The sequence below is a fragment of the Ranitomeya imitator genome, chromosome 2 (assembly GCF_032444005.1).
Source record: "Ranitomeya imitator isolate aRanImi1 chromosome 2, aRanImi1.pri, whole genome shotgun sequence".
NCBI classification, from domain to species: Eukaryota; Metazoa; Chordata; class Amphibia; order Anura; family Dendrobatidae; genus Ranitomeya; species Ranitomeya imitator.
The window spans coordinates 292,463,490-292,469,489 of NC_091283.1; the positions used below are offsets into that span (position 1 = coordinate 292,463,490).

The 6,000-nt window shown below is 50.6% G+C and overlaps 1 protein-coding gene across 1 annotated transcript in view; it reads right to left on the reverse strand.

The window, feature by feature from the left end:
• LOC138663261 (zinc finger protein 585A-like) overlaps positions 1 to 4,483 on the reverse strand; it is a 96,389-nt gene extending 91,906 nt beyond the window's left edge. The window contains exons 1-2 of the mRNA XM_069749433.1: positions 4,399 to 4,483; positions 1,697 to 1,794 (exon numbers count right to left, since the gene is read on the reverse strand). The gene's annotated coding sequence lies outside the window, so the exon portion shown is untranslated. The remainder of the gene's footprint in view (positions 1 to 1,696; positions 1,795 to 4,398) is intronic.
• Between the last annotated feature and the right edge of the window lie 1,517 nt (positions 4,484 to 6,000).

Consider the following 6,000-nt stretch of genomic DNA (forward strand, 5'->3'; position numbering starts at 1 on the left):
GCACTACAGCAGTACAGTGCATCACCGGAGCTTGGATTTTATATGATCGCACTAATCATAGGGGCTTAAAAAAGGTTTAAAAAATATTTAAAGTGAAAAAAAAAAACAGTTTTAACAACCAGAAATATCCATCACTATAGGGAAAACAGAGTCATTGCACAATGTTAGTTACGTCACGTCCATAACAACTTTATTATATATAGAAATCACAGATCCCACAGCAATAGCTGAAATTGGGCCCCAACCTCAATAAGAAAAAATAAAAAATAATTGTAATGTCACCTATGTGCCCCCATATATTAGTAATGTCACCTACAGGTGCAGCTCACAAAATTAGAATATCATCAAAAAGTTAAATTTATTTCAGCTCTTCAATGCAAAAAGTGAAACTCATATTATATAGTCATTACAGAGTGGTCTATTTCAAGTGTTAATTTCTGCTAATGTTGATGATTATGGCTTCCAACCAATAAAAACACAAAAGTCATTATCCCAGTCAATCATAATATATAACAAAAAACACCTGCAAAGGCTTACTAAGCATGTAAAGGGAACCTGTCACCCCCAAAATTGAAGGTGAGGTAAGCCCACCGGCATCAGGGGCTTATCTACAGCATTTAGTAATGCTGCACCGGGAAAGGTCAGAGAAGCCCGGCGCCTGCGCACTGCAGTACTTTGCTCTGCCCTCAACAGGGCAGACAAAGAACACCTGCGCCAGAGCTGCAGCGTGAAAACAAGAAGAGGACGTCATCGTAAGAAGATGGGAGGCCCTGGACCGCGACGCCCATCAGACCAAAACAGAACCGGTACCGCCCCTGGGAGAGAATAATCTAACCTCTTTTTCTCATCTTTCAGGATACATCGGGGGCTTATTACAGCATTACAGAATGTAGATAAGCCCCTGATGCCGGAGGGCTTAGCTCACCTTCGATTTTGGGGGTGACAGGTTCCCTTTAAAAAGTTCCCTTAGTCTGTTTCAGTAGGTTCCACAATCATTGGGAAGACTGATGACTTGACAGATGTCCAGAAGGCAGATACAGACACACTCCCCAAGGAGGGCAAGCCACAAAAGGTCATTGCTAAAGAAGCTGGCTGCTCACAGAGCGCTGTATCCAAGCATATTAATGGAAAGTTGAGTAGAAGGAAAAAGTGTGGTAGAAAAAGGTGCACAAGCAACTGGGATTACTGCAGCTTTGAAAGGATTGTTATGAAAAGGCCATTCAAAAATTTGGGGGAGACTCACAAGGAGTGGACTGCTGCTAGAGTCATTAATTCAAGATCCACCACATACAGAGGTATCCAGGACATGGGCTACAAGTGTCGCATTCCTTGTGTCAAGCCACTTATGACCAATAGACAATGCCAGAAGCTAGTGATGAGCGAGTATACTCGTTACTCGAGATTTCCCGAGCATGTTCGGGTGATCTCCGAGTATTTGGACGTGCTCGTAGATTTAGTTTCTGTATCAGTAGCAGCATTATTTGCGGCTGCTAGCCAGCCTGAATACATGTGGAGGTTGCCTGTTTGTTAGGGAATCCCCACATGTATTCAGACTGTCTAGCAGCCGCAAATCATGCAGCTACGGAGACAGAAACTAAATCTCCGAGCACACCCAAATACTCCGAGACCACCCGAGCATGCTCGGGAAGTCTCGAGTAACAAGTATACTCGCTCATCACTACCAGATTCGTCTTACCTGGGCAAAGGCGAAAAAGAACTGGACTGTTGATCAGTGGTCCAAGGTGTTGTTTTCAGTAAATTTTGCACTTCATTTGGAAATCAAGGTCCCAGAGTCTGGAGGAAGAGTGGAGAGGTCACAATCTAAGCTGCTTGAGGTCTAGTGTGAAGTTTCCACAATCAGTGACGTTTGGGGAGCCATGTCATCTGTTGGTGTAGGTCCACTGTGTTTTATCAAGACTGAAGTCAGAATAGCCATCTACCAGGAAATTTTTGAGAACTTCCCGCTGCCGACAAGCTTTTTGGAGATGGAAATTTAAATCTCCAGCAGGACTTGGCACCTGTCCACACTGACAAAAGTACCAATAGCTGGTTTAAAAACAACAGCCATGTCATCTGCTGGTGTAGGTCCACTGTGTTTTATCAAGACCAAAGACAGCGCAGCCATCTACCAGGAAATTTTAGAACACTTCATGCTTCCCTTTGCCGACAAGCTTTTTCGAGATGGAAATTTCATTCTCCAGCGGGACTTGGCACCCGTCAACACTGCCAAAAGTACCAATACCTGGCTTAAAAACAACAGTGTCACTGTGCTTGATTGGCCAGCAAACTCACCTGACCTTTCCCCATAGAGAAACTATGGGTATTGTCAAGAGGAAGCTGAGAGACACCAGACACAACAATACAGATGAGGTGAAGGCTGCTATTAAAGCAATTAATACTAATATACGAGGGACACATAGGTGACATTACTAATATACGGGGGAACATAGGTGATATTACTAATATACAGGGCACAAAGGTGACATTACTAATATATGGGGCCACACAAGTGACATTACTAATATATGGGGCACAAAAATGACATTACTAATATATGGGGTACAGAGGTGACATTACTAATATACGGGGGCACCTAGGTTTCATTACTAATATATGGAGGCACATAGGAGACATTACTAATATATGGGGGCACACAGGTGACAATACTGATATATGGGGGAACACAAGGGCTACTAAGGCTACTTTCACACTAGCGTTAACTGCAATCCGTCACAATGCGTCGTTTTGCAGACAAAACGCATCCTGCAAAAGTGCTTGCAGGATGCGTTTTTCCCCATAGACTTGTATTGACGACGCATTGCGATGGATTGCCACACGTCGCATCCGTCGTGCGACGGATGCATCGTGCTTTGGCGGACCGTCGGGAGCAAAAAACGCTACATGTAACGTTTTTTTGCTCCTGACGGACCGCTTTTTCCGACCGCGCATGCGCGGCCGGAACTCCGCCCCCACCTCCCCGCACCTTACAATGGGGCAGCGGATGCGCCGGAGAAATGCATCCGCTGCCTCCATTGTGCAGTGCGTTAAACGCTAGCGTCGGAATCTCTGCCCGACGCATTGCGACGGGGAGATTCCGACACTAGTGTGAAAGTAGCCTAATACTATTTAAAGGCTCATAGAAGGAATTAAGGCCGCCTGCAGGTGAATAGTGGAACATTATCATGTGGGGGAAGAAGAAGGGGGGATGATGAGTGGCTGTGTGGAGAAGGGGCGAGATCATAAGGAGCTGAACAGAGAAGGGGCATGATTAGGGGCTGTGAGGAAAAAGGGGGATGATGAGGGTTGTGCGGAGAAGGGGGATGATGAGGGCTGTGCGGAGAAGGGAGTATGATGAGGCACTGTGCAGAGAAAGGGGGATGATGAGGCGCTGTGCAAAGAAAGGGGGATGAGGGGCTGTGCAGAGTAGGGGGGATGATGAAGGGCTGTGCGGAGAATGGGGGATTATGAAGGGCTGTGCAGAGAACGGGTATGATGATGGACTGTGCAGAGAAGGGGGGATGATGAGGGGCTGTTTGGAGAAGGGGGATGATGAGGGGCTGTGTGGAGAAGGGGGGATGATGAGGGGCTGTGTGGAGAAGGGGGGATAATGAGGGGCTATGCGGAGAAGGGGCGAGATTACAAGGGGCTGTGCGGAGAAGGGGGATCATGAGGGGCTATGCGGAAAAGGGGGATGATGAGGGGCTGTGCAGAGAACGGGGGATGATGAGGGGCTGTGCGGAGAAGGGGGGGTGATGAGGGGCTGTGCGGAGAAGGGGGGATGATGAGGAGCTGTGCGGAGAAGCGGGGATGATGTGGGGCTGTGCGGAGAAGGGGGGATGATGTGGGGCTGTGCGAAGAAGGGGAGATGATGAGGGGCTGTGCAGAGAAGGGGGATGATGAGGGGTAGTGCGGAGAAGGGGGATGATGAGGGGCTGTGCGGAGAAGGGTGGATTGATGAAGGGCTGTGTGGGGAATGGGGGTTGATGATGAGGGTCTGTGCGGAACAGAGGGGATGATGAGGGGCTGTGCTGAGAAGGGAGGATTGATGAGGGGTGGTGTGGAGAATGAGGGTTGATGATGATGAGGTGCTGTGCAGGTAAGGGGGCTGATGAGGGGCTGTGCGCAGCATTAACGCTATTTAGGGGCTCATAGAAGGAATTATGGCCGCCTGCAGGCGAATAGGGGAATCTTATCACGTGGGGGAAGAAGGGAGAATTATTACAGTGGCCGGTACACAGGGGAGGATATTACTGTCTGGCGGCAAAGAGGAAAACGCAACCACTGCAGACACAGACAGGAATCGCAGGTGTGAATAAGGACTATAGTGAGTGTGATAATAATGTGTACAGCGCTGCGGAGTATGGAGGCGATATAGAAGGAGGAGGGATAATAACCCACATGGAGGATGACGAGGACTCTGTACAGACCTCCACCTGCAGAGCCGCGCACCGGAGCACAAGGAATCGAGGGAGATAAAGGAACTTCTAGCGTGGAGCTTCCTGTGAGGAGATGACGACACCGGAAGGGGCGGGGCCTAGCGCAGTGCTCGCCGCTGATGGCAGGAAGCAGGGCTGTGGAGAGCGGAGTTGGTTCCTGGAGCTCCTCACACAGACTCCGTTCTCGCCTCCTCTTCCGGCTTTTCATGTTTCTCTGGAATTGCTGCAGGTTATAATGGCGCAGACATCACCGGTCTGTTTTATAATTCTTCCATTTTTATTGTCACTTTTTGTAATATAAATATTTCCGCTCCGCGCTGATTGTTCAGTGTCACCAGAATGTGACGTCTCCCGTCTGTCACCAGCACGGCCGGATTTAGACAAAGTGGGGCCCTGTGGAAAAGTGTGTAAGTGTGCGTCATGTGCTGCGTACAAGCCGCGGAGGACAGCTCTCTGGAATACTCGCTGCTCTCCACGCCCTGTCTGTGTGCGTAATGTGCTGCGTACAAGCCGCGCAGGACAGCTATCCGGAATACTCGCTGCTCTCCACGCCCTCGCTGTGTGCGTCATGTGCTGCATACAAGCTGTAGAGGACAGCTATCCGGAATACTCGCTGCTCTCCACGCCCTGTCTGTGTGCGTAATGTGCTGCGTACAAGCCGCGCAGGACAGCTATCCGGAATACTCGCTGCTCTCCACGCCCTCGCTGTGTGCGTCATGTGCTGCATACAAGCTGTAGAGGACAGCTATCCGGAATACTCGCTGCTCTCCACGCCCTGTCTGTGTGCGTAATGTGCTGCGTACAAGCCGTGCAGGACAGCTATCCGGAATACTCGCTGCTCTCCACGCCCTCGCTGTGTGCGTCATGTGCTGCGTACAAGCTGTAGAGGACAGCTATCCGGAATACTCGCTGCTCTCCACGCCGGGGCTGTGTGCGTCATGTGCTGCGTACAAGCCGCGGAGGACAGCTATCCGGAATACTCACTGCTCTCCACGCCGGGGCTGTGTGCGTCATGTGCTGCGTACAAGCTGTAGAGGACAGCTATCCGGAATACTCACTGCTCTCCACGCCCTGTCTGTGTGCGTCATGTGCTGCGTACAAGTCGCGGAGGACAGCTATCCGGAATACTCGCTGCTCTCCACGCCGGGGCTGTGTGCGTCATGTGCTGCGTACAACCGCGGAGGACAGCATTCCGGAATAATCACTGCTCTCCACGCCGGGACTGTGTGCGTAATGTGCTGCGTACAAGCCGCGGAGGACAGCTATCCGGAATACTCGCTGCTCTCCACGCCGGGGCTGTGTGCGTCATGTGCTGCGTACAAGCCGCGGAGGACAGCTATCCGGAATACTCGCTGCTCTCCACGCCGGGGCTGTGTGCGTCATGTGCTGCGTACAAGCCGCGGAGGACAGCTATTCGGAATACTCTCTGCTCTCCACACTGGGCCTGTGTGCGTCATGTGCTGTGTACAAGCCGCGGAGGACAGCTATGCGGAATACTCACTGCTCTCCACACTGGGCCTGTGTGTGTCATGTGGTGCGTGCAAGCCGCGGAGGACAGCTATCC